This window comes from Heterodontus francisci, unplaced genomic scaffold (genome assembly GCF_036365525.1).
Source record: "Heterodontus francisci isolate sHetFra1 unplaced genomic scaffold, sHetFra1.hap1 HAP1_SCAFFOLD_86, whole genome shotgun sequence".
Lineage (NCBI taxonomy): Eukaryota > Metazoa > Chordata > Chondrichthyes > Heterodontiformes > Heterodontidae > Heterodontus > Heterodontus francisci.
In genome coordinates, this window is record NW_027141093.1 from 1,225,136 (window position 1) to 1,230,445 (window position 5,310).

A 5,310-nucleotide genomic window follows, 5' to 3' on the forward strand; every position below is an offset into this window, starting at 1 on the left:
CTGTAATGAGGTGTCCAGAACTGCACACAGAACTCAAGTTGTAGCCTAACCAATGAGTTATACAGTTGCAGCATAAGCTCGCTGCTCTTGTATTCTATACCTCGGCTAACAAAGGAAAGGATTCCATCTGCCTTCTTAACCACCTTATCGACCTGTCCTGCCATCTTCAGGGATCTGTGGACATTCAATCCAAGGTCTCTCACTTCCTCTATACTTCTCAGTATCGTGCATTCTGTTGCCTTGTTTGACCTCCCCAAATGCATCACTTCACACTTCTCCAGGTTGAATTCCATTTGCCACTTTTCTGCCCACCTGACCAAGCCATCAATATCTTCCTGCAGCCTACAGCTATCCTCCTCATTATCTACCTCATGGCCAATCTTTGTGTCGTCTGCAAAGGTCTTGATCATGCCCCCTACATTGACTTCCAAATCGCTAATATGTACCACAAAAAGCAGGGGACCTGGTACTGAGCCCTGCAGAACACACTGGAAACAGCCCTCCAGTCGCTAAAACACCCGTCAACAATTACCCTTTGTTTCCTACCACTGAGCTAATTTTGTATCCACCTTACTGCATTTCCCTGGATCCCATGGGTTTTTAATTATTTAACCAGTCCGCCATGTGGGACCTTGCCAAATGCCTTGATAACATCCTTGCAGGACACGTCAGCTGCACTACCCTCATTTATCTTCCTTGTTAATTCTTCAAAAAATTCCATCAAGTTGGTCAAACAAGATCTTCGCTTAAAAATCCATGCTGACTATCCTTGATTAACCTGTGCTTTTCGAACTGACAGTTTATTCTGTCTCTCAGAATAGGTTCCAGTTATTGGGCCATGACTGAGGTTAGTCTGACTGGCCTGTAATTACTCGGTCTTTCCTTCGCTCCCTTTTTCAACAGAGGTTCAACCTCTTTTGTAGCAGACTACTGTAAATGTCACAATTCGCATGGGAAAAAGTATTAAATACTTCACTGACAAGTTCTAATGTTACTGGCGAAATGAGGGCTTATGTATGATTTGAACCCAGGACCTCACACAAATACACAGCAGGAATTCTGCTCCTTTACCAAAAAGCCATCTCCTTTATAGAGATGTAAATATGCAATATTGGAGGAGTGGAGGACTTGGGACCAGGACAGTGACTTTGACTTTTCTGCCTGTCTTCCAAATTCTGCAAGGTTCCATACAGACAATTAATGAACTGTCAGGGTGTTACTTTATTCCATTCTTCTTCTTCTTCTTCTTAGGCAGCCCCTCGAGAACGAGAATGATTTTCTTCCACTTCAGGGTTCTGGGTCCAGTGACTCGATGTCTATTTAAATCGCAGAGAAGTTAAACACTTTTCAATTTGTCTCACGACATAAATAGCAACATTTGCAGATATTTCACAGCTGTATGATTGGATGCTGCTAACGTTGTTGCACTCAGTACACATGGTACCTTAATGTTGCAATAAATATTATAATATCTATTCAAGTAAGTGACATCCCACAGCTGCAAAATTTCACTGGTTCAACGTTCTCATCAAATACTAAAGCATTCCACAAAGCAAGCCTCACAAATTCAACACCAGTTTCTCTTTTGGAGTCTCTCTGGTGTAATCTGATCTCTGATAGATTACTGGTGATCATCCTCCACATGAGCAGTCGTCCTAATCCCATGTGCCTGTCCTGTTCCCACCTCCCTTTCCTGTATCCACCACAGAATTCCATACTGCTGATATATGCTGGTAAACACTTTCCTTGTTGTATGAAACTGTGATTACAGTGGAAATCCGCAAGAGAGGAAGCTATTGTTGGCACCTTTAACTCTGCAGCCAGTGACCAGAAGAATTCTCACTCCTGAACGAGGACTGTTTCAATTTCCTTTTGGAAGATCACATTATCACATGAAGGAAGTGAAGTGTTTTTGTATCACAGTGACCACAGAGGAGTTTTAAAACAAACTATTAAATTATGAATTCATATTTTATTTTGAATGCTACATTGGAGGTTAATTTCACAGACAGTCCTGCAGTTTATGATTTGTGTGAAATCAGTGAGATTGTGAGTTGGGTCGACCCCTCCCTATCAGAGTCACCAGGACAAATGGAGTGTTTAGTCATCGACATCTTGCTCAGATCAGCATTTTGGTGGCTGGCTGTTGAACTCACACCGTCTCCTGACAGTGACAGGAGTAAACAAGTCATCGCTGGGGATTTCAAGTGCTATTTGAAGATTAATCACCTTTTACTGTTCACTTACTGCTGGAGGTTTGAAGAGGACATTTGAAACACGTTGGGAGACTTTCTGGGAAACTTTGTCAAGACTTCACCAACACTCTGTCAGCATTTACTCGGGAAATACTCTGAGGATTTCACCTATAAAGGTTAAGTGCTGTGTTACTCCACCTTATTGGAAACTTTATAGGAATCAGCAGGAGAAAGGGAGCGTTTGGTCATTGACATCTTGCTCGGTCTGCGGGAGAAATGGGAGGAGGACACGAGGCCAGGCTGAGCAGCACCTGCCGCGGCAGGAGAGAAGGACAGGAGAGGGAGGTGGACTCCTTCTCCTCTGTAAGTACAGGACATTCCTCCTCCTTTGGACCTCCTCGATCAGGACCTCCAGTACTGTATCTGTGAACCTGTGCCTTCGTTCCCTCAGTCCCTGAGTGATCCTGAAACATGCTGCTGTGTGTCACACAGCACACTTCACACCTTCAGTGGAAATGTGTGTGTGGAACCCACTTATACTGCACCAAGAACATTTCTTCGAATCAGCACTCGAGTGATGAACTGCAGCTTTCTGTTTTCATGCCTCCATGCAATTTCAAATTATGGTCATCAGAATGTTATGTGAAAACCAGATTTCAAACAGGCGAGTCTTATTATCACAGCACCCGTATCCCAAAATCACCAGCTGGAATTTCCTTCCGAAAACCACCCACTTCTGGGAGCTGGTCTGGCAAGTGAAGTGGGACATGGCCCCACAGCAAACCTCCTCACCAGAAGTGACCACTGGGATTTCTGCCATGATTTCCCTCTCTGAGCCTCTGTAACTCTGATCATTTTGTGACAGTGCACCCACCAGAATCAAATGACTGGAGCGACGGGGGAGAAATGGCTAAATGTGAACACACAGTGGGCTAATTCTGGATTACGGATTTACCAGGAGTTATGGAAATGATGATGAAACTGCAGTTTCTGAGCAGTCAAGGCTACGTTGTCAGAATGCCAGCTATGGAAGCAGTAACTGTTGTCACTGTAGAAGTGACCAGAGCTCTTCTACCCTCCTCCTAATGTCTGGTTGGCAGCTACATTGATCTCCCGGACGGCCAGTGCCCAGGGTCTTCCTCACTTCATGTGTTGCCTCCCTCATTGTGTTGTCGGTGTGAGTTCTGGACTCCTCCAATTGTCTCCTCATCTGCACCAGGAGAGAAGAGACTGTCTCCACAGCCTGTGTGTGAGACCAATGCTCATCAATCATTGATCTTTACCAGCCGAGGCCTCGGAGATCTTGCTCTTGGAATCCTCAGCTGAGACCTCCTGCTTCTGTCACCCCCGGGGAGAGACAGAGTTCTCCTCAATGTTATCCACAGTTCCTCCTGCTCACTGCTGCTCTGTGTCAGGAATACTACCTCCCTGAATGGGTTTGAAGATTCACCAATAGTTACAATAACACAACAGAATATTTATTTAATTACAATCCATACATTTACAAATGTGTAGGTCATGTTGAAAGAATGATCAGTTTGTTGTTCTGAAGAGGAGGAGGTGGAGGAGGATCGGGGTCTGTGTCTTTAGGTTTCATTCTGGTGGGGGACAGCAGCAGTTCATTACACAGCTCGTCCACCAGGTAACCCACCGGGCGGGTCGGACACGTTCCAGCTGCTGCAGGAGTAAAGTTGAAAAGGTCACTGCGTGTTCTCGGAGCTGCTCCTGCTCATTGTTGAAGAATAACTCACAATCCATGGTATAGAAATTGATCTTTCTCTGATCAATGGTTTTGTTTCTGAGAGTGAATCACAGCAGAGCGAATTCACAGCTAAATTTCAAACATCTATACGTAGGGATTTGTGTGTCAATAGTGTGGAGACACTAAAGATCCCTTTGAATCAGACAATTATAGAGACGGAGCTGAATACATGGAAAGAAATGGAGGATGGGAACAGATGATGAACCTCTGCAAATTCAACAAGGTGGTTGTTCTGCTGCCAGAGCAATGGTGGAATATGCTGGTCCCAGTCTGCCTGGTATTGTGGAGCAGCTGACTTCTCACATCCTTAAGATCCAACACTGTCAGGCAGTCACTGTGACTGTCTTCCTTGGAGAAGTGATAAAAGCTCCACAGGTTTCGAAGCATCTTAAACTAACTGCTGTGATAGGTATCTGAGGAAGTCCATGTAACTCCCATTGGGCTCCTCTAGATATCTATGAGGAAGCCTCGGCAGATCCAGTAAGTGGCAAGACCATCCACAGTGTTGACCTACAAGATCTGATGATCTCCTCACTATTTCCATCCAAGTGCAACAATAAGTGAACCAGTTTGGAATGGACCTGTTGGTAGAAGAAAGATCTTCACCCTCAGATTCCACTTGGTCAAGTTTCCCAACACATTGGAACATTTCCACCTGTACTTTCTCACACCTTCCCTCAAAGAGTGACTGAATTCTGCTGAGGATTGTATCGACAAAGGGTGGATTAGTATTTGCTCTCAACTGAATCATGTATGACAGCACCTCAAGCATTAGCGTCTCTTTGTTCTGCTTATTCCTCAACAGGTTAATGATTGAGTCCAGCACCCTCCAAAACCATGCAACATCTCCAAAGGTCATGTTCTCCAGGCCCCTGACACACTGCAATGAGAGAAGCAAACAGCAAATACCTCAACAATCTGCTCACCAGAGTGATTGTGAGAGGTTGCGAAGAGGATGGAAGGACAGCAAGTGACAATATTAGCTTGCCCAGCGGAGACAGAAATTGATGAAACCTGGTGGTGTTTGGTGGATCTCCCAGCTCCAAAACTTGAACAGAGACAGGGAATGAGGCCACCGTTCCCTTCTGCACCCCCTTTATCATCTCCGACTTCGGAGCACCAAACCTACATGGCTCAAGTGGTGCCTAAGGTAACTGCAGCATCCCCGACAGCGTCTCGAGTTGAAATTAGCTAACTCAACCAAGAGTGGGAATCAAGCCTGAGATCCTCTGGTTCATATGGTTGAATGTCAGGTGAACGGCAGTGCCTTTACCTCTAGACCATTGGGAGAACTTGACAAAATGCATTTCTAAATTAAAACGTGCAATTTGTTTTCAGCAGCTTAAAAAACAC